The sequence below is a fragment of the Culex pipiens genome, chromosome 2 (genome assembly GCF_016801865.2).
Source record: "Culex pipiens pallens isolate TS chromosome 2, TS_CPP_V2, whole genome shotgun sequence".
Classification (NCBI taxonomy): domain Eukaryota; kingdom Metazoa; phylum Arthropoda; class Insecta; order Diptera; family Culicidae; genus Culex; species Culex pipiens.
This window is the reverse complement of record NC_068938.1, coordinates 67,469,106-67,493,417: the sequence shown is the minus strand read 5'-3', so window position 1 is coordinate 67,493,417 and position 24,312 is coordinate 67,469,106. Positions and strand designations below refer to the sequence as shown.

The 24,312-nt window shown below is 32.6% G+C and overlaps 1 protein-coding gene across 2 annotated transcripts in view; it reads right to left on the bottom strand.

Moving 5' to 3' along the window:
* The window catches only part of LOC120414069 (cGMP-dependent protein kinase, isozyme 2 forms cD4/T1/T3A/T3B), a 251,272-nt gene that overhangs the window by 175,088 nt on the left and 51,872 nt on the right, over positions 1–24,312 (bottom strand). The window contains exon 1 of one of the 2 annotated variants that reach the window (XM_039575092.2): positions 11,818–12,223. The exons of the other annotated variant lie outside the window; for it this stretch is intronic. The gene's annotated coding sequence lies outside the window, so the exon portion shown is untranslated. Of the gene's footprint in view, positions 1–11,817; positions 12,224–24,312 lie in introns of those variants that run through there. 2 annotated transcript variants of the gene reach the window in all.

Here is a 24,312-nt window from a genome sequence, read left to right as displayed (position 1 = left end):
GAGATACAAAACAATCTTAACGTTACCATTGTTTTCTTTTTCATTAAATTGACAGAGAATATTTAAAATTGAAAATTCTTAAAAAATATATTTAATTGGATTCTTGAGTATTTTTTGTACCAAATTTTATCATTTCATAATTATTAATAAAAGATAAAAAAAGATAAGGAATAAACATACAAATTATATGAAATATAATTTTATCATCTTTTTTTTTGTTATTCGGGTAGTAGAATTTTACATGAAAATAATAATTTTGATGGGAAATTTAACGACAATTTCAAATAGGTACGAAAAATCCGAATTCGTTTCCTAAACAACATTTATTAGGATTATGATTTTTTTTTGTTTATAATGATTAAAATTTGTCACTCCTACTTGTTAGATAGTATTGATTTCAGATAGATACACATGATTCGAGATATTATTTGCAAAATATAGATTTAAAAATATCGCCATTTGTTAGGTTAATTTAAATTTGTTTATTGTTTATTATTTTCAGTGTTGCAAATGAGTGATAAAAAAGCTATCAATAGATTATCTCTGCACCAAAAATATCCGAGAGTATAGCGGCCGTCACTATAGCTTGTGAGATCTCTTCTTGTGTCTCGTGATTCCCAGCGATGTCATTCTCTCTCTCTATCACTCTTCCCCTTTTCCTCGACCATGCGCTCTCACCGCTGAGTCTCTCAATATCTCCGAAAACTGCAATGAGAAAACGCGAGATGGCGATTAGGAGCCGACCACGCATGACGTCCCGTTAAACTGCGTCTGCGAAATTGGTTTTGTGGCGGCTTTTGTGGTTAAACGCTGTTGCGGTAGGATGATCGTGGAAGCGGGAATAAGAGAGAAAACGAAAATGTCAATCGCGAGTGGGTAAATACGAAAACGTGTTCGGCTATGTTCGGCGCTGAGAGTTTCAATGAAGAGAGAAGAGCAGTTGTATTTGAGGCATGAATATTCAGGCGAGATAATTGTAGTTGCTGAGAGCTGATATTTTGATATTTTAACAACCCTGATTATTTTTGTTTCAATGAAATTGTTTTATCGAACTTTCCTTCGACCGAGCACTAACGGCCACGTTTTAAATTTTATTTTAAAAATTGTCAGGCAGATCCGAATGGGTCCACAGAACTATGATTTTGAAATTAATAAAATTTACTTTTTGAATATACTTAGAATCTATGTTTCAACAAAGGAAATATTTTTTTTCCATTATCTTCCCTTCACTTATATTTTTTAGTTTTTAACGTTTAATAAATCTTTTTGGAAAATGTGCTAATGCTTATTCAATATTTTCAGAATACTCATAAATATATTAGGTATTAAAATGTAACTGTAGTAACTGTCTCATTTTTTTTTATTAAATTTCATATTTTTTATTATTTTTGTTTATAAAAGCACTTATTCATCATTTTCCTAAACAACTTCATAAGAAGAATCCTAAATGGGCCGGATTCCACAGTAATCTTAAGACCAGCCCGCAAGACCAACGTGCAAGTCTCTATATAATTTTAGCAACTGTCCATACAAAAATTGTAAGTTAGAGTAAGACTCGGCAAGAGTGCCCAACAACCTTTTCAAACCCTATTATAATTGAAATAAACAAAAAAAAAGCATCCATGCCAAAAACGTTGGATATTTGAACAAATATCTTAAATTATGATCAATTAAAAATATAAATAAACGAAACATTAAACTACTTGTCACAAAAACCAGTTTGATATTTTCACATGCAATTTAGTTGAAAACAGCACCGTAAATCAAAAAAGGTAGAGTAATCGGCAATTACATTAAAATACAGAATGCGCAATCTTTGCTAGTATTGTTGCCGTTCTTCTAGATTATATGAAAATCCTTGTATTCGATTTTTTTTTTGTTTTAGATTAAAGTAAATTTAAGTTAATCAAAAACACATTTTTTGATTTTATGAAAGAGATAGTCAAAAAAATTAATGGCGGTATGATACAAAATGCGATTTTAAAAAAATATTAGGATGTTCTCATAGCACTTTCAAAAGCTGTTTTTTTTTGTTTTTATTTTCAAAATAATTATATAGTAAACTTAACTATTGTTCACGCGGCGGGCGCTCTAAAAATCTTTGTGTAAATATGGGTATTCGGCGCCGTCGCTCCGTGCCATACTTTCATACACTTAGGAGCCCAGGGTGGCGAAGTCCTTGTAGATAAAAGGAAGACACTAGTGGTTGGTACTAGCAATGGTGGCCGACAGCTATAAAGTCAACTTCGTTTTTTCGTTAACTATTGTAAAGTTTTTAGAAATTTACTAAAAGGCATTATTTTAAAGTTTAAGGCAATAAAGGACCAATGCAATTTTTTTAAAGCAGTCCCAAGTATGTACATTTTTGTTGATTTGAATAGAAATGAACTTACTTAAGATTTTGGGAATTTTAAAATTCAAAATAGCAAAGGTATTTTCATGTTTTTTTCAAATACCTTTCATTTTTCACTAGAAGTTTTTTCTCAATGTTTTTTGTCAGAAAGGTTATATCTCAACTATTATTTGTCTGATTTTTTCAAATTCTGCAAGAAGTGTTTCCATAAATGGGCACTCTCTTGAAAAATGAAAAAAATACTTATTTTTCTGAAATTAAATAAATAAAATGAATTAAGTTGTTTGACATGCGTTGGGTGTTCCAGTGTTAAAATAAAGCTTTAAATATTAAATATATATATATATTTGTTCATTTGAAAATCAGATTTTTTATAATATTAAAAATACAAATACAAAGATGCGTGAGTTGACTCCATTCTTTTTGTGAGTGTTTTCAAGTCAAGGCAATATTGATATATTGACAAATATTGAAATGTGAATCTACCTCTACCTTCAGTCTTAAGAACAAAAATAAGGTTCTATAATGTTTCAGCAAAATTAAACCAAATATGAATGAAACTAATTAACGCTTTTCAAGGAACATTCAAGGCAAAATGTCTCAAGTATTTGGATTCAGTGTTAACCAGTTTTTTTTTTTTTAATTTCTGATGTTTTGATTGATGGAAAAACATGCATCAAAAATATTTGCACAATAAAAAAATAACATTTCAATTCTCATTTAAAGACATCACCGAGTTTTTAATCTTTCCGGAATCAATTTTTAATTTATAACATAATTAAAAATAAACTTTTAAATGTGTATTTTAAAAAATTAAACCATTTTATGATTTTTGAACAAACTGTTTTTTTTTTAAATAAACAAATATATTTAAAGCAAAAAAATAAAAATTAAATTATTGGTTGAAATAAAATTCATTGATAGTTGAAAAATTTACCCTTTTTGTGTTTTTCCGTTTTTAATATTTTGAAAACTTAATAGAAAATTATTGAGCATTTTTATTTGATTAACAAATTTTCAATTTGAAGTTTTATGTTAACACTGGAACACCCAACGCATGTCAAACTTACACGGACGCCCAACGGCAACTTCTACTCGCTGGTTCTTGTGCATAATTCAATCAATTTGGACGATTCTTTTTTTCTTTTTTGATTTTGAGCGCAATTTGAGCGTTTAAAAAAATCGCTCAAAATTCCGCGGGGCAAAAAACAAACTTGGAATGATGTTTTCGATCGCAAAGAATACAGATTTTATCAAACTTATTGTTGATCAATTGTTGGAATGTTTAAAAAAAACTAGTGAAATGTCAGTCCAAAAATGTTTTTTTTATCTGCAGTTCTTAGAAAAAAAACTTAAAAGTGTCTTGTCTAAAAAAAATAACGGGAAATTTACGTTTCAAAATATCCTACCCTTAACCGCTTAAAATATTTTGCTTAGCTTTAATTTATTCTAATTCTTTTTAAGTTTAAACTGACAATTATTTTAGCATCCAAAGATTTTGGAAAATATGGAATAGATGGTTTTTTAATTACGGATATACATTATATATATTAAATCAAATCAGTTTGCTTTATTAAATTTGTTCCCTTTGGAAAAAGATTTATAAAGCTTGAACAAATGTCATGTCTTATAATTATTAAACAAATATTTATCATAACAAAATTTTTAGAGAATACTAATACCGCGCATTTTTTTTTTCAAAATAAATATTTGAATTTAAATCAGCATTCAAAATTTACGAATTTTTCAATCTCGTATCGAACAATTTTCTGAAAATAAATGCATCATTTAAAAAGCATAACGTTTTACTTAAAAAATTAATGAAATTAAAATATTTTTATTGAGCGTATGAATTTTTAATCTTTCTAAATTTTAAGGAAAATGATTTTGATTTTGATGAAAAGAATATTCTGTGTAAACACTATCAAACGATAAAAATAATGTATTGTGTATTTGATGACACAACATATTTTCTGAATATTTTTCATTTTAAAAAAATCTGTTATTTATAAGGAAAATCGCCGAGCTGAATGATATCTTCTTTTTTGAACTAGTTCTTCGATATAATTATTTCGATAATTATAATACGTGTATTTGCATATGAGAAAGAAATCAAATTATAAACACTTTTTGAAAAAGTCTTTGCTTTAATATAAAAAGTTTAATTTTCATTATTAAAAATATTTGTTATTTTTATATTTCAAGATTTTTGCTCATTGCAGAATATTATTTAGAATTCCAGTTTGTAAGAAAAAAAAAGGTGACATAAGTTTGGTGGGATTAAACCTAGAAAGGGGGGTGTGAGAAGGGGGGGGGGGGTGAGGGGTGACACCGGGCAGCCCGCCCCGGGTGACACCCGGCCTTAGTACGCCTCTGCTAAGAACTGCAGATAAAAAAAACATTTTTGGACTTTCTTGAATTGAAATTTTTGACACCAGATAAACTGACATTTCACTAGTTTTTTTTAAACATTCCAACAATTGATCAACAATAAGTTTGATAAAATCTGTATTCTTTGCGATCGAAAACATCATTCCAAGTTTGTTTTTTGCCCCGCGGAATTTTGAGCGATTTTTTTAAACGCTCAAATTGCGCTCAAAATCAAAAAAGAAAAAAAGAATCGTCCAAATTGATTGAATTATGCACAAGAACCAGCGAGTAGAAGTTGCCGTTGGGCGTCCGTGTAAGTTTGACATGCGTTGGGTGTTCCAGTGTTAACATAAAACTTCAAATTGAAAATTTGTTAATCAAATAAAAATGCTCAATAATTTTCTATTAAGTTTTCAAAATATTAAAAACGGAAAAACACAAAAAGGGTAAATTTTTCAACTATCAATGAATTTTATTTCAACCAATAATTTAATTTTTATTTTTTTGCTTTAAATATATTTGTTTATTTAAAAAAAAAACAGTTTGTTCAAAAATCATAAAATGGTTTAATTTTTTAAAATACACATTTAAAAGTTTATTTTTAATTATGTTATAAATTAAAAATTGATTCCGGAAAGATTAAAAACTCGGTGATGTCTTTAAATGAGAATTGAAATGTTATTTTTTTATTGTGCAAATATTTTTGATGCATGTTTTTCCATCAATCAAAACATCAGAAATTAAAAAAAAAAACTGGTTAACACTGAATCCAAATACTTGAGACATTTTGCCTTGAATGTTCCTTGAAAAGCGTTAATTAGTTTCATTCATATTTGGTTTAATTTTGCTGAAACATTATAGAACCTTATTTTTGTTCTTAAGACTGAAGGTAGAGGTAGATTCACATTTCAATATTTGTCAATATATCAATATTGCCTTGACTTGAAAACACTCACAAAAAGAATGGAGTCAACTCACGCATCTTTGTATTTGTATTTTTAATATTATAAAAAATCTGATTTTCAAATGAACAAATATATATATATATTTAATATTTAAAGCTTTATTTTAACACTGGAACACCCAACGCATGTCAAACAACTTAATTCATTTTATTTATTTAATTTCAGAAAAATAAGTATTTTTTTCATTTTTCAAGAGAGTGCCCATTTATGGAAACACTTCTTGCAGAATTTGAAAAAATCAGACAAATAATAGTTGAGATATAACCTTTCTGACAAAAAACATTGAGAAAAAACTTCTAGTGAAAAATGAAAGGTATTTGAAAAAAACATGAAAATACCTTTGCTATTTTGAATTTTAAAATTCCCAAAATCTTAAGTAAGTTCATTTCTATTCAAATCAACAAAAATGTACATACTTGGGACTGCTTTAAAAAAATTGCATTGGTCCTTTATTGCCTTAAACTTTAAAATAATGCCTTTTAGTAAATTTCTAAAAACTTTACAATAGTTAACGAAAAAACGAAGTTGACTTTATAGCTGTCGGCCACCATTGCTAGTACCAACCACTAGTGTCTTCCTTTTATCTACAAGGACTTCGCCACCCTGGGCTCCTAAGTGTATGAAAGTATGGCACGGAGCGACGGCGCCGAATACCCATATTTACACAAAGATTTTTAGAGCGCCCGCCGCGTGAACAATAGTTAAGTTTACTATATAATTATTTTGAAAATAAAAACAAAAAAAAACAGCTTTTGAAAGTGCTATGAGAACATCCTAATATTTTTTTAAAATCGCATTTTGTATCATACCGCCATTAATTTTTTTGACTATCTCTTTCATAAAATCAAAAAATGTGTTTTTGATTAACTTAAATTTACTTTAATCTAAAACAAAAAAAAAATCGAATACAAGGATTTTCATATAATCTAGAAGAACGGCAACAATACTAGCAAAGATTGCGCATTCTGTATTTTAATGTAATTGCCGATTACTCTACCTTTTTTGATTTACGGTGCTGTTTTCAACTAAATTGCATGTGAAAATATCAAACTGGTTTTTGTGACAAGTAGTTTAATGTTTCGTTTATTTATATTTTTAATTGATCATAATTTAAGATATTTGTTCAAATATCCAACGTTTTTGGCATGGATGCTTTTTTTTTGTTTATTTCAATTATAATAGGGTTTGAAAAGGTTGTTGGGCACTCTTGCCGAGTCTTACTCTAACTTACAATTTTTGTATGGACAGTTGCTAAAATTATATAGAGACTTGCACGTTGGTCTTGCGGGCTGGTCTTAAGATTACTGTGGAATCCGGCCCATTTAGGATTCTTCTTATGAAGTTGTTTAGGAAAATGATGAATAAGTGCTTTTATAAACAAAAATAATAAAAAATATGAAATTTAATAAAAAAAAATGAGACAGTTACTACAGTTACATTTTAATACCTAATATATTTATGAGTATTCGGAAAATATTGAATAAGCATTAGCACATTTTCCAAAAAGATTTATTAAACGTTAAAAACTAAAAAATATAAGTGAAGGGAAGATAATGGAAAAAAAATATTTCCTTTGTTGAAACATAGATTCTAACTATATTCAAAAAGTAAATTTTATTAATTTCAAAATCATAGTTCTGTGGACCCATTCGGATCTGCCTGACAATTTTTAAAATAAAATTTAAAACGTGGCCGTTAGTGCTCGGTCGAAGGAAAGTTCGATAAAACAATTTCATTGAAACAAAAATAATAAACAATAAACAAATTTAAATTAACCTAACAAATGGCGATATTTTTAAATCTATATTTTGCAAATAATATCTCGAATCATGTGTATCTATCTGAAATCAATACTATCTAACAAGTAGGAGTTACAAATTTTAATCATTATAAACAAAAAAAAATCATAATCCTAATAAATGTTGTTTAGGAAACGAATTCGGATTTTTCGTACCTATTTGAAATTGTCGTTAAATTTCCCATCAAAATTATTATTTTCATGTAAAATTCTACTACCCGAATAACAAAAAAAAAGATGATAAAATTATATTTCATATAATTTGTATGTTTATTCCTTATCTTTTTTTATCTTTTATTAATAATTATGAAATGATAAAATTTGGTACAAAAAATACTCAAGAATCCAATTAAATATATTTTTTAAGAATTTTCAATTTTAAATATTCTCTGTCAATTTAATGAAAAAGAAAACAATGGTAACGTTAAGATTGTTTTGTATCTCTTATTATTGCCTAGTAAAGATTTAGCTGGAATATTTATTTATTGAAAAGCGTGTGTTTTCTTCCAGTCAGATCGTTTAGATTTAGAAAAAAAAATATTTGGATTTTTTTCTGCAATTAAACACTGAATTTCGAAAAACATCATAATATGCATTGTTTTGCAAAACATAAATTTCTCTGATGTAATTTTTGATTAAATTTATTTTTTTAAGATTTTGTTGTTTAAATGTATGTTTCAATACTCATTCAAATTGAAAAGAGTAGTAAATAAAATGTTTCTTTAAAAATGGGATTTCTGTACAAACATATTTGTAAAACTGAAAAATAGATTACTTTCCAAAAATTCGGTGAAACAAACCTTAAACTTAATTGAATTAAAGTATCGAATTGAATAACAATTATTTTTTGCACAGGAAATTTTACTAGACGGAAATTTATGAAAAGGGATTGAGACGAACGTAAATCTTGTTAAATATTAAAATTTAAAACATTGAATTAAATCTAAAAATCATATCAAAGGTTGTGCAAAATGTGAAGTTTTACTAAAGAATAATAAATATAATCAAATATTGTTCAAAATGTTAAACACATTTTCAAACGGATCTGCGGTTGAAACTGTATCTACTGTTAGGTTATACTTTGACCTTCCTAAAAGAATTACGGTGATTTTTATATAAAATAGTTGAATACATGAATAAAAGTACATGTTCAAATAAAAAAAAATCGAAAAGGAACATGGCTCTTCTTAATCGTGCACGAAAGATCGGTAAGTGTAACCAAAAAAACATCAGTCCGTTCGGTGAAACACCGATTTCATTACTACACTTTCAGATGTAACTTCATACGTCGAAAAATGGCTTGTCTCATTTCGTAGAGTAACAATGTATGTAAGTAAAACGATATAAAATAATATAAATGTTGCTAACAATCAAACTCACAAAAAAATCTTCAATTGATTATTTTTTTTAAGTTCAAGGGCAATTTTCTCTTGCGTGTTTCGGCTCCAGGTGATGAAAGTTCGCAAGCGAAAAAGTTTTTTTGGCGACTACTCCATCTCTGATTGTCATGAAAATAATTTGCCGTTTTCTGCACCCTTTTATTAGCTTCCAGTTTTGATAGCAAACAGTTGTTTTATTATTTTTCAATTCAAAATATTTTTTATTATTTTTGCTTTCAATTGATACATTGCCGAAGAAAACAAAAATAAACCCACATTCCGAGAAAATTAAAAAAAATCAAACTCAAGAGTGGTTTGTCACAAGAACATTTTTATGAGAAAACATTTTCCATTTAACTCTTTTTATAAGCTTGTACATTTATAATATAGGGGTGACACCCCTTACATATTAGTATCTTAATCAAAATTTCTTTATTTGATGATCGGGTGTCACACCTGAAAATTAAATTTTTGAAGTCTTCAGTCTTCATATAAACATGCACTTTTACTAACTGTGAATACTTAACTTCATTATTATAAGTATACTATGTAAAAAAATCAAAATCAAATTATTCGCTCTACAGCTTTGCCTTGGCGTTCTCGATTGCGAGATTCCTACTCGAAACTAAGTGTCCGAAGGCTTGATTGTTGAGGCAATTGCAAACCTCTTTTTACACCTTAGCTTCCATCTGCCCCGGGATTCGAACTGACGACCTTTGGATTGTTAGTCCAACTGCCTACAAGCGACTCCACCGAGACAGGACCCAGGGAGACGACTGCTACACCTGGACTGAGCTAACGACCTAACCTTTTATTTAAGGTTAGTCCGGGGCCAACATTTACTTCCCGTTCGACGGAAGGCGTGATCAGACAAATCTCGTCTCGAAAAATGCCACCGGGACCGTCTGGGATCGAACCCAGGCCGACTGGGTGAGAGGCAATCACGCTTACCCCTACACCACGGTCCCGGCTATGTACATACTATGTAAACATATTCTAAAACATGAGTGTTACTTTTGCGTGTCACCCCCATCTAAAATGAATGTTTCAGAAAATTTAACTTGTATGTTTTGTTTATATTAGTTAGATACTTGATGATTTTTTTATGAACACATTTTAGGTCAATTATATTTTTTTCTTCGTCCGAGTCAGGTGTTACCCCATCAGCTCGGGTGTCACCCCAAGATGGGTGACACCCGGGGCGGGCCGCCCCCGCCGCCCCCCCCTTAGTACGCCACTGAGTAACATGCTACTGTGAAAAAATGCAAAACATCAATAAAGCCTTAAATACCCCGGAGTATATTTCTAATTTTGGTTCCAAAACTTAAAATGAAAAAAAAATATAAGTGTGCCATCACAATTTTAAACGGTAAAATGAACAAAATACAATGTTCACAGTTGATTGTTCCAATGAAAATTTATATTTTTAGCTTAGCTCCATATTTATTGATTTACGAAAATCCGATATTTAACGGAAAATTGCAATTTTTGAATAGTGAAGTTATAAGAATAAGATTGAAAGTATACAAAATTAGGTACATTTAGAAATGAATTATTCGAAAATAAACTGGGAAAAACCATCGAAAATATAGAAAAACATTTTTTTGTATTGGTCCATGAAACAAAAAAAAAACGAAGTATTTTGCAATAGCATAAACTTTTGAAAAATTGAACTTTTTGTAAAGACATTTTTTTCTGATATTGTTCAAAGATTTTTTGATTTCTTTTTGTTCCTGCTGTGAATTCAAATTGAAATTTCTTGTTGTTAATTCTAGAAAAGCTTTGCAAGCACCCAACAATTCTTCTCAAATATTTTTTTCCTTTTGAGAATCGATTCAGATCTCAATCTTTCGCAAATTATCTCTTTTTCAAACACGCTATTTTCATACAATCGTTCACTTGACCAGTCAAACCAGCTTAATCTAAGCTCTTTTCAGCAGTGATTGATCAGCTCTAGGCTCTAAGTTTCCAAAAAACAACAATACCCGGCACGTAGAAAAGCTTTCCGGCGATTTATCTTATCACCACACCTCTAAATTCCACTCCACGAATTGTCCCGCGTAAACTGATGGGAGTTTATCGCCGGCGTGACCTACTTAACAAGCTCCAATCGGTACTTAGAACCGGTACAACACCAGGTAGCTCTAGTTATGTTTGTCAAAACCCTCAAGCACGTGCTTCTCCGTGAGGTGACAAAAAGGAAGCTAAAATTAGCCGAGTTTGCGCGCCCACTTGAGTACGTTTCGCGCGTTACTCTCACTCTGGTGATAGTGATTGATTGATGGAAGGACGCTGAAATCTCCCCCCTCAGACAAGCTACGGTCCATTGTTGGATGGTAATGATCTGGGGCTTTTGACGGCTGATGACGGGCCTGATGATAATTATCAATCGAGTGAGTTCACCAGTAGCTGAACATGCCACATTTCCCATTCAAAACAAGCTGGTCAATATCCGGCTGTCGTTGCAAAATCTTAGTAGTTTGATGTAAAGTCGAGTGATCTCTTGGCACTAATGAGTTTTGAACTAAAACTTTGTTGTGAATCAACTCTGATCCAAAATTCCCCTGTGTCAAGCGAGCACCACCCCAACTAGCCGAACATGATCAAGTGCTACGGTCTACCGGAAAGCCGACAGCTCGAAACATGGTTCGGCGACACCACCAGCTTGCGCGCACCGGTCACTAATTATTACTTCAACGAATATTAACGATCGATCGACCGGTCTTCGTCGACCGTCATCGGGAGGAAACCGGCCATGACAGAGACCGACCGGGCCCAGCCAAAAAATCAAAATTAATCGATTCCGACGGACCGCCAACGGCGGCAGCAACCCTTCCGATATCCCAGATGTCAGTACTTCAGCTCAAGCGGGTAGATCCGTAGGGGACAGTGACAAAGTTGACGCGTTGTTGCGGTCGCGATGTCGACTTTTTGGTCGACGTTAACACATACACGAACACACACACTTAATGCTGCAGGTTGTAGAGCACGGACAGCCCAGTTCTCGACGAAGGTGATTGAAGGTTCACCAGCAGGCACCGCACATGACACACTCAAACTACGCACTCTTGGCTAGGCTGCTTGCAGATCATTGTTCACGACGGGCGACCTTGGCCTCTACCCGAGGCGATGTTCACGGAAGCACCTTGTCGGAGATTCCCACCAACACTTCCCACGAGGTCACTTCCCTCCTAAACACCCGAAAAAGCTTCACAACCTTCCAAAAAGAACCGCACGTAACTGAACACCTTGAGAAACGTAAAGTCGACTTGGACTATGAGTTGACCATAAAAAAAAAACAAAAACACTCAGCAGCACTGTAGACCAAGTCGAGGCGCGCGCGCACGACCGACGAACGACTGCTCTGCGTAATGACTGCGTGTTCTCGGGACGAAATCTTGTTTTGAACTGAACTGTCGATGGGGCCCGTCGTCGACGTCGGGACTAAAAAATTAAGCAAAAAAAAAAGGCGAGCGCCAAAATCATTGAGCGCGGCTTTGGTATTAAAAGGACTAGGGTAAGGTGGGCTATTTATGGAACAAAAGTAGAGTTATTAAGATTCATCATCACGTTTAAATTAACGATAGCTAGATAAGTAGATTAGAATCTCTGAGTAATTTTTCAATCAAACGAATAAACATATTTTGAAATCTTCAACATCAAGCATAACATCTCAAAATGACTAAAACATTAACTTTGAAAAAATTTCAACAAGAAAATTTCAATGAAAATAGTAGTGTGATCAACTGTAGTGAGTCCATCCCGAAAATTCCCAGGACAAAATTCTCGGGACTATTCTTAAACCAGGAATTCCCGAATCTCGGGATTTTTTTTATATTTTATCACAGGTTTTCAGAAATTTAAAAAAAAGTAATACAATTTGGTCTGGAACACAATTGAATACTTAGTAATATCAGCATGAATTTGGCATATATGGGAAAATTTATTTCAATATTTTCTTTGCTATTATTAATGATTTCAAATTGATTTTTTTGTTTTATAATTTCAGGACAATGTATCGAATTAAGACAGCTATTTAAACCTTTTTTTTACATAATTTTTTGATTTTTTTTATTTGTTTCGGTTAAAACATGAACAGAATAAAACAATAAGCCCACCGATTTCCATTTTTTTTACTCTAAAACTTCCTACTGTAATTTAGACTGTAGTCCCGATGTTTCACAGTTGGCGGTACTGACATCAAAATCATTTGTAAAATATGTGTTGCATAAAATATCAAATTCTAAAAATTCTTTTTTAGACATTTCAAAAACATTGTATTGTACCTCTAGCCATATAAAAAAGAAACTTATATAATTTTAATTACACTGGTTAAAAATTGTGGTTCATTTTAAATTCGAAGCAGCGCAACTTAATCACCGAACCCTGGTGGCCGATAGGGCAAAGGTACGGATCACCATGCCGAAGGTTGGGTTCTTGGGTTCGAGTCTCGGTATCGGCACTTTTTGTTTTGAAAGATGAACTTTTTTGGAAAATGAACCCATGAGTATAGTATTCTCGGTAACCATTTTACTACCAAACCGTGCTCTTTATCCTCTCGTATGCCGATATCCAGTTCTGGGTGTATAAACTGATATCTTTGTTAGATTGTAGTTTAGATTATCACCAAATAATAGTATTGAGCAAATTCTATGATTTTAAGCTTGAAAGTCATATTAAATATACTGAAAACATGGATTTTATGACTTTTTCAAAAATATCCCGAGATTCCGGGAATTCCCAGGATTTCAAAAATATTTCTCCCGTTTCCAGGGAAATTCAAAACACGAGAAAATTGGACGCCCTAATCAACTTACAACAGTTTGATAAACTTTTTCCTACATTGTTTTCCATTTTAAAGTACATCGTCAGTGGGGGTGACCATGGGTCAAAAAACGAAACACCTCTAGTCATTTCTAAATAACGGAAACAATTTGAATTTCATCGAAAAAATTACCGTCTGATTGTTTTTAGATAGTTTACTAACATTTTTTTACAGTTTGGTGGAATTTGTTGAACTCTACCTTAAATGCCAAATGATTGAAAATTTACCAAATCCCTTAGAGGCGTTTACATTGGGTCAAATGACACTAAAATAATGCTCAAATCTAAAGTAAGGATCTAACTGTATTAATTGTGTGAGGGAATCGCAATTTAAATAAAAAATAAAAGGTTGATATTTGGAGCGCGTCATTTTTGGCCAAAAATTAACCTTAAAATTTAGACGGCTGCCAAAATGATAAGTATTGTTCTAGGAACAAGATTTTTTCAGCTAAGTCATATTGTTCTCGCTCTACAGCATTTCCTTGACGCTCTCTTTTCCAAACCTCTTTTTACACCTAGCTCCCATCCACCCCGGGATTCGAACTGACGACATGTGGAGTCCAACTGCCTACCAGCGACTCGGACTGAGCTAACGACCTAAACTCTAGGTTAGACTGGGGTCAAATCTCGTCTCGAAAAATACTACCGATCGAACCCAGTTCAACTGTGATGTCCCCCTACACAACCCTTTATGTTTTATTGTAAAGAACCTGATAAATGGCAAATCCGTTAAAAATCACCGTGACTCAATCTTTCTCCCATATCGAATGTAACCCGCACTGACGGTACTTGAACTCATTTTCATTTTTTTTATTTTTGACAGGAATGCACATGATGCAATCATGATGTCCCGCTCGTGTGGATCAATCGCACCGCGCACTGGACTCTCAATCCAGAGGTCGCCAGTTCGAATCCCGCGGCGGGCGCTCTAAAATTCTTTGTGTAAATATGGGTATTCGGCGCCGTCGCTCCGTGCCATACTTTCATACACTTAGGAGCCCAGGGCGGCGAAGTCCCTGTAGATTAAAAAGGAAGACACTAGTGGTTGGTACTAGCAATGGTGGCCGACAGCTATAAAGTCAACTTCGTTTTCGTTCGCACATGATGCAGATTGATTCTTGTTTAATGCATTTCATTATTCTTTTTTAGTTGTTATTGAATATTGATATTGAAATCTTAACTTCAAAGTCTCAGTATTTATTTTGTATTAGGGTAAAGCTCAACTAGAGACGAGGACGCAAAACAGTTAATTTATTTTCTACAGTGAATTGTTGTTGTTGTTACTTTACTAAGGGTGTTACTTTATGTTACTTTACTAAGGGTCCTGATATTAATTCATGCGTTAGTAACAAAGTGTAAATTTGATAATAAAAAATTCCATTCAAAAATAGTGTACTTATCAAAAATGCTTGATCAAAATTGGCTTAAATCAGTTTTCTTATGAGCATTGAACGATTTTTCGAAGAATTCTCCGAGAATGTCAGTAAACTTGGTCCTTTCTGTCCCAAACATCTTAAATATCTTCACAAGTATTCGGTTACTACAGTTATAGTAAGTCAGATTCACATTCAATTGAAGCCATTGGAAATTTTATTTCAAGTTTCGGTTACTCCTTTCCACTTCAAAATTTCCCCAAAATGTCAGGAGGCAACAAAAACTAATTAGAATTTTAATTTTCATTGAAAAAACTTTTGAAATCGATTTTAAACTACTCAGAATACACTGTGTTGGCACACTAAAAACGTCAAGATTGTAATTTTTTATCAGTTAAATCAGATCTAGAACTTCAGCATGATTCTAAACATCTTCTAGTGAGTTCTTTGCATTACTTTGGTTTGCAAAAAATATTTTCATAAATTCATTGATATTTTACTATTTGCTGATAGTAGAATAACTGTAATGATTTTGTGACACTTTTTGTTTTAATAATTCGAAAATTGAGCTTTAATTTGAAAAAAAAATCAGAGCCGAAGGACAAAACTATGAATGAAATTTGTACCACGCTTATAAAATGAAAAAAAGATTAATTTTTTGGTTGTTGTAAAATTTTAAATATTGTGGCTTCATAATATTTTAAAAATACTATTACGCTTGATAAAAAAACCAAAATAAGAGGACAAAAGCAATGCTCTTTTGTTGAAACTGTTTTTTGAAAATCAAGATACAAATCATATTGTTACCGAAATAATGTATCTAATTTAGTTGATTTGAAATGATTCGAAAAAATTTGTTAAAAGTTGCAAGCAAGCTGATTTCAAATAAGTTGATAAAACGAAGCAAGTCAGTGCAAATAACAGCACCACCTACCCTACAATCGCGACTTGAAACTTGAATTATGTCACGACAAGCCAGAGAGAGCGAGCTCGGCTCGGCGCGAGGAGAACTTGTGGTTGGTCTCTCGACGATCTTGTCTCTGCGTCGTGTCGGCTATGTTGTTCGCTCGTGGTTTAAAATCCTCAGGAGAATTTAAGGAGAGAACAAGTTGTTCGTAAAAACAAACACACACACATTTTCGCGATCGATGAATGAGAGGAATATTGTTTCTGATTGATGGCGATCGGACGTCGGATGTCGGAACCGAACGCAGACTTCGGACGCGATTTGCGTAAAAGTGTGAGTGGCTTGTTGTGCGTGTTTAGGTGCGTGCATTGGCTACTAATCGATCATAGAAAAGTGCTGTGGATATTCGATATTATTATGATGGAGGGGCTTATGAAATGGGCGTTAGAAACTAATGGTTTGTTGTTGAAAAGGTATTGGCGATAGAGTCGTTATTGTGGACAATGCATTTGTATAATACAGTAACGACTTTTGAAGAACCGAAAAACATTAAATTATTCAATCGGATATTTATCAACACGATTGCAAAACAAGTTAAACTGTAATAAATTGAAGATAAAAACATTTCCAAATCATGATATTTACGAGCTGTCAGAAAAGTCTGTGACTTGTGGTATAAGCTGCCATCGATATGGAATCCGGGCGTCGATTGAAATATTACGAGTCGCTGAAGATTTCAACGAAAAGGCAGCAGCGGCGTTCATATTTGGAAGTGCTCTCGGAAGATAAGTGAAAAATATTGATTGTTTGCTGCAAATAACGCAAATAAGTACGTTGTTTACGATGAAGATCGATTTTGGAGGCTTGTGCTTGTGCTTTTGAAGCAAAAATCAAATATTTTTTATCTTCAAAATAAATTGCAAACAATTGGCTGCAAACTGACTTTCGTGCAAAGATCGAAATCATGCACATCAGAAAATCACAAGACTTCGAAGTTTGGACAGAGAGGCCAAACAAATCAATTGATCAATTGATTGGCGTTTAGTGACTTTTTTAATAAATTGCTTTATTTGTTGCTCCAAATTCAGGTCAAACTGGTTTGTGTCGGTAAGTAAAAGTATCGTTATTTCAAATGAATATTTTTCCAAAGTTTCTTAGAATTTAGATTGATCAAGTAATATCTCGAATAGATCGTGACCAGAAGCTTATGACAGTTGAAATTTGGGTCAACTTTTGCTTTGACAGTCATTATGCAACTCAAATTTAGAAAAAAAATTACTCCAGATAATGTGACAAGCTCTCGCGTTTTTCAATTTAGGATTATGAGGTACACGCTACATCATTACCTCTACTAGTCGTAGGCGAATGTTTTAAGCTAAAAAAAAATAAAGAGTCGAGCAGGTCCAGCGACGAAAAATCGTGCAGAAATGAGACGAGTACTCTGAGCCGCGGCGGCCGTCCGCGTTGACTGACAGGTGATTTACATTAGCTTAAGGAGCGTGTTTGATTTCAGGATTTTGGTCGTGCTCGGCGGGTTTTAACTCGATCGAGAGGAACATGTTTTTTTTCTCTTCGTAAAGTGAATTTTACCGTTGTTAAATGCAAGTTTCGGAAAAGTCATAAAATCTGCATAAATAAATATTTGAAAATTTCAAACTGATGCTCATCCAGCAAATTTGCAAATCCATTTGGCTTCGTCAACATTGAGTCGGCAATTGATCTCGATTTTCCCCTACCCCCAAAAACAAGTCAGGATTGACGTATTTGTCCCCACAATATTGGCGATGACGTCCACGGGATGCAATTAAGAGACCCGGCTCGAACCAGTTTCTTCCGGGGCCGGCGGGCAAACATAGGCCGGTGCTGGGTGTGTGTGGCTAATTGAATAATTGATATTTGGTTCGTGACTGAAATCGGGAGAATCGAAAGGGTTGAAATAAAAACTAAATCGAGCTTGACGTGTGACTGCTACTTACATACTGATGGTGAAGAACAAGAGAGCGTAAATAGTGACGATCGTTGCACTTACCTGTGAAATGAGAAGAAAATAATAGATTTAGTAATTAACATGGGAATGGAATGCAAACAAGATGCAATTGATGATATAAGATATTTGTAGCAATTACGTTTGTCTAGCAAATTAGTACCTGAATAATTTAAAATGACCTTGTTTCAAAAGCTTTATAATATGGATAAACTAGTTGAAATACACAGCAAAAAAAAAAAACAGTTGGTTGAAAATTTTATGACATCATATTACCTCTTTTTTGATATAATGTAAAAATTGTAATCACACTCTATGTGTAAATTTATTCATTTTAAGAGGTGCTATTCTGCATTTTTTTCTGAATTGAAATCTGTCAACATTCACTGACGTAACCTTGATTTTTTTAATGTGTATTAAAAATTGACTAAAAAGAAATTCTTTTAAAAAAATATAAAATAATAGTTTTCATAGAACGATTGGCAATATTCAAAACATGGAAGTTCACACACAGTAAAAAAAAGTGTGTAAATTTGGAAGGTTGAAAATTACCTCTTTTATGATGTAATTTTCAAGGTTGTTAATCGATAAAATTATCATTGATAATATTATCGTATGACGTTAACGATAATGATTATCGTCGGGATAATCTATCGTTATCGTTATTTCTACAATTCTATCGACGATAATCTTGTGTCAAGTGTCCACGTGGTTTATGGATGGTCCCTTCACAAAATACCGTATTTCTTCGAATTTTTTTCACAATTTGCAATATGGGAATGATACGAAGCGAAATTTTGAATGCTTTTCCAATTTATTTGAGTTTTTTTCCGAAAAATACTAAAATATTTCCAAAATACCGTATTTTGTCGGAAATACTCAAATTTTCAAAATTTGCAATATCAAACGAACTGAAATTACGTATGCTTTTTCAATTTATTAGAGTTTTTTTTGGAAAATAATTTATACTACAAAGTTACATTACACAAAAAGGTGGTAAAATTACACCCTTTCAGAGTTAAAATTACACATTTTTTCGACATGACGGATGTACCCCTTCCCAAATGTAACAATGCCATGATTTTTTTTACTGTGCAGTAGAATTGTCCAAAATATCGAAAATTGAGTGTTAGAGTGATTTGACTGAAAACTCTTGTTATGCTTTATCTAGAAATGACACTTTGAATAAACTGCTTGTACAGTAAAAAAATTAAATCTAGAGCAATTCTCTACAAAATCGGCCGATTTCGACCATTTTTATGTTTTGTATTTTTTTTATTTAGCTCAAACTTTGTGGGGGCTTTCCATATGACCAAAGAAGCTCTTTTGTGTCATTGGTTCACCCATACAAGTCTCCATACAATTTTGGCTGCTCTCCATACAAAAATGGTACGTAAATATTGAAACAGCTGTAACTTTTGAGTGAATTTTCTGATCAAGTCTTCGGCAAAGTTGTAGGTATTGTTGAGGACTATAAAAAAAAAAAATAGGTACACGGAAAAAAAGTTGCAGATTGTTAATCAACTTTTTTTTTCACAAAAATTCAATTTCCCAAAGTAAGTATTTTTGATTTTCGAGATTTTTTGAAATGTTTTAGGGGACAAAAACCCGCAACTTTTGAGCCATACAGAAACATGGTCAAAAAATCTGCCGCTAAGTTATGATTTTTTGAAAAAATGCTGATTTTTGGAAAAAAAATCGAAATTTTATGCAAAAACAAATTTGACGTAATTTACAGATGTAAAATTGAATTTCCAATCGAAAAGTACTCTACAATTTTTTTGATAAAGGGCTCTGTTTTCAAGATATAGCCACCAAAAGTGAAGTTTTTCGATTTTTAAAAATAGTGACCATGAGTGATCATTTCTAAAAATATATTTATTTTGAAAAATTCAGAAAATTTGCGATAAAATTGTCTAAGAGTCATTGAAGATTGGACCTCGGGTTGCTAAGATACAGCCACTTTGAGAAAAAGAAACACGAAAATTGAAGTTTTCTAAGTCCCACCCAAACAACCCACCATTTTCTAATGTCGATATCTCAGCAACTAATATGTAGTCCGATTTCAATGTTAAAACATGAAACATTCGCGAAATTTTCCGATCTTTTCGAAAAAAAAATTAAAATAAATTAAATCAAGACTAGCATTTTAAATGGGCATAATATTCAATGTTTGGCCCCCAATTAAACATTTTTTCTAACTTAAAAGATGTACCCCTTCCCAGATGCAATATTACCATGATTTTTCTTAAAGTGTTCTCTACAAATTGAATCGGATCCATCATCTATCAAATATAAGAAAATTCCTCTTACTCCCAGAAATGTAGACTGAACAACATCATAATTTTAGTAGGCATCTACAATTTTGATATTATTTCAAACTGAAGTATTGAAATTGAACCATCCATGAGTTTTTTTAACCCTGCTCTACTACTGTCCGACACTCCAAAAACGTTCAATCGTTTTTCAGCGCTGCCCGAGTTGAAAATGAGTTGGCAATAAAATCTGCGAATTTATCGATATTCGAAGTAAGCAGACTAAAACAGTCTACATGTCAGTCGTATATTCTGATCTGGTTAAAGTTAAATATTTGTGGCGTGGTGTTCCGACTTTGTACTCTTCTTCAACTCCTGGAGGCTATCCGCAAAGACAAAGAAGGCCAACCCTCTTGCATCACCATCTTTTATTTTAACCAAGCTTCCAGATCATCGCTCGGACCCCAAATCAAGCCCCCTCGTAATTCAAGCTGAAGTCCCCCTGTCACAACAGCAAGTCCCCCCCTCGCCCCAGGCAATTGCTGTGAAATCAGAAAATCACCATGATTCTCCACCATCAGAGAGATGTCCTCTCGGCGGCGGCAATTATAATCCGGTATCCCCAGGACGAGAGTTACAATTTCGTCGGAGGTCGCTCAAGGAGATCACACGCGTTGTTGGCCGACGCCGCCGGTTCCCGCACTCAAAGGGAGCCGATAATTTATGTGGCCAGAATTGGCCAGGGCCCCTGTCGTTGGGCACCTCGTGAATTGCTGGATTTAACTGGGCAGCTTGCGGTTGGGGCTGGTTTTTTGGACTGTGCGATGCAATCTACCCCCGTTCAGTGAATTATAGCTTTATTTCGTGTGCCCACAGGTGATTAAAGTGCACCGCGGTCAACCTGCGAACTTGCTGGGGGGATCTGAGGTCTTGGCAGGGTACCTCTTTATTTATGAACTGTCCGGCCAAATCGTCGTCGTCCAAGACGGAGGACTCTTCGCCCCGGTTCGCTCCAGTTGTTCGGATGAATATGTGGCATACCATACAGCTCCTCACGGGGGGAGTGATAATAATGAGGGTTGTTAAGTTTTATGTAGTGTACATTTTTGATTGAATACGTTCGTAAACATTGGTTTAATTGTGGGAATTATTTATTGCGAGCCTTTTCTTTCCTTCTTTAATAACCATAAATGAGAGAAATATTGTGTAACCCATCACGGGGCGACACGGTTCTCGACATTCTTTGGAAGCTTAATTATTGCCTTTTTGTGCAAGGACAATCTTATGTGGCTTTGAAATATGACGCAATAAAATTATATAAAAAAGAAATCTGCAAAATATGCATAATTTAAATAAGAGAACTGACCAATACGCCTTGTAGTTTAAATACATAGCAAAAAATCCGATGGTAAAATTACACACAAAATTTTGCAAACTAAAAAAAAAGTTGCAACCGACGGGATTATAACCAAACACCAACAGTGAGGACTGGCGCTTTATTCCGCTCGACCATTGGAACGATGCAGAAAGGATAGGATAAATGCATATATGAGCTTGACATTTCGGTCAAGTAGGTTTCCTATACTGATGGACTACATATTTCAGGGTGTAATATTACATAGAATTTCATAAAATAATGCACAAATTATTTTACCCTGAGGATTTTTACACGCAGCTGGATTACTACTTTTATTGATGTGGCACCTATTCCGGATTATTCCAGATATGCTAGCCAAAACTAACTGTTCATAATTCATATGAACCCATAGAAACCCAGAATATGATTAAAATCAGTAAAATATTCGACTCAATTCTGAGTGCTGATTCCGATTAAAAGTGCAAAATTACATGGAAAAAAAAGTTGGACAATTTTTAAACTTTGTTAGCGCATTTTTTTTTCTTGAAAATTCGATATTTTGAAACATATATCTCGAGTTTAAAGAAAAAATACCCTCTCCTGAACTTTTTCACTATTTGTAGTGGTTTCAACCACTACAACCTGGTGCACACATAGGGGCAGGGGAGGCAGAATGGACCATGGGGGCAGAACGGACCACCCTTGGTTTTGGGCTTTAGAATGGATTTAGACCAACTGTAAGGCAACAGTCTTATAAAGGACGTCAAATAGCATCACCATACCGAAAACGACGTTTGAATTCATTGTATTTTTCGAATTATGAGCAAAACACGGCGTGTTTTCTAGAACAACCTTATCAGGAAAAAATAGTCATCGCTACTTTCAAATATGTCTTATAGGAAATTTTCTCAGCTTTCCAATGCTTCTAAGAGTGAAATGTTTCATCGAGAAATTTCTGAGATATCTTTATTTTAAGTTTTTTGTTTAAAAATCCTTCATCATTTATTGAAAACTTTTTAAAAACAATTCAGAAAATTAGTCAAATGATGTGTTTTATGTGTCATTTACTCATCAAAATAGGCAAAATAAGACAAGAAACAAATTTGTAGAATGTTGCAAATCGCTAAACATTTTTAAAATTATATTTTAAATGAGTTTTGAACTTGTGGAGTTTATTCAGTAATTAGAATTATAAAACCGTATTTAAATGAAAATTTTACTACAATTAATAGATTATTACATAATTTTGTAAACATATATCACTTGTCTGCTTTAATTTGGCTGATACTACCAATTTTTTACAGGTGTGAGATTGTTATTGCATTTTTATGAATAAATATGATATTTCCTTATTTTTATCTCCAGGATTTAACCATTAACCAGTAACATAGATACAAAACATGATTTTAAATCGGAAATGTACTACAAATTACTGTTGCATGCTTCAAAAGTCATATTTTCATAGGTTTAAAGTAAATATATATATTTTTTAATTTTTTTTCTGTTGAATGTATCATTTAAAATTTTGTGTTTCAACTGAGAATGTTGAAAACACCTTCATAAACATTTTTTTGGTTGAAACAAAAATAAAATATTAATTTTAACAAAATATCAAACAGAAGCCTCCATTACAAGCTATTTGAACAAAACTCAAGATACTTGTAAAACGTTCTTAAAACAGATAAGGCTTCTAAAACATTGCTGATTACTTGATCATTTCATAAAAAAACTAAAAAAACCTTTCATACTCATGAAAAGTATTTCTCCTGAAACTCAACACAGTAATTTGTAGTTCAATTTCGAGTAAATAACATGTTTTGGTATCCATGCAACTGGTTATGTTTGTTTAAGGAAATATGATATTTATTCATAAAAACCTATACTCTTAACAATCTCAAACCTGCAAAAATTTCGATTATACATATCAGCTAAATCCAAACTAAATCAGAGCAGACGGCTGATATTTTTACACATTTTTTTGTAATAATCTATTAATTCTTGTTAACATATAATTAAATACGGATTTCTGATTTTTATTTCTGAGTAAATTCCGCATATTCAGAAACTCAATTAAATCTTAATTTTTAAAATATTTAGTAATTTTCAGCTTTTTACAAAGTTGTTTCTTGTTTAATTTTGCACATTTTCATGAGTAAATGACACATAAAACACGTAATTTGACAAGTTTCCTAAACTGTTATTTAAAAGTTTCCAATAAAGGATGAAGGATTTTAAAACAAAGAACTTAAAATAAAGATATCTCAGAAATTTCTCGATGAAACATTTCGCTCTTAGAAGCATTGGAAAGCTGAGAAAATTTCCTATAAGACACATTTGAAAGTAGCAATGACTATTTTTTCTCCTTAAGGTTGCCCAGAAAACACACCGTGAAAATGTAAATTTATTGACAAAACCACGCAAATGTTGTTTATTTCGAGGTTCTTAAATAAGCTTTCTAAAAAGTTAGATTGTTTGAAAAAGTTTGCTCAATGCTTATAACGTTACTAGATGCTACTGTGTTAAAGTTAAAATCCACTTGGGGGCAGAATGGACCACCCTTTTCCTGCCTTATAAAAACAATCAAAAGTTAAAAAATTTGAGCTAAATGGATTATTTTACTCCTGGTAGCTTCACAAATCACGTTTAATGCAACAAAAGTTGATTTTTTAGTTGTTTCGACGCTTAGTTGCAAAAATAGTGTATTTTTTCTACATATTTACACGATGTTCAAAAATCTTTGTATCTAA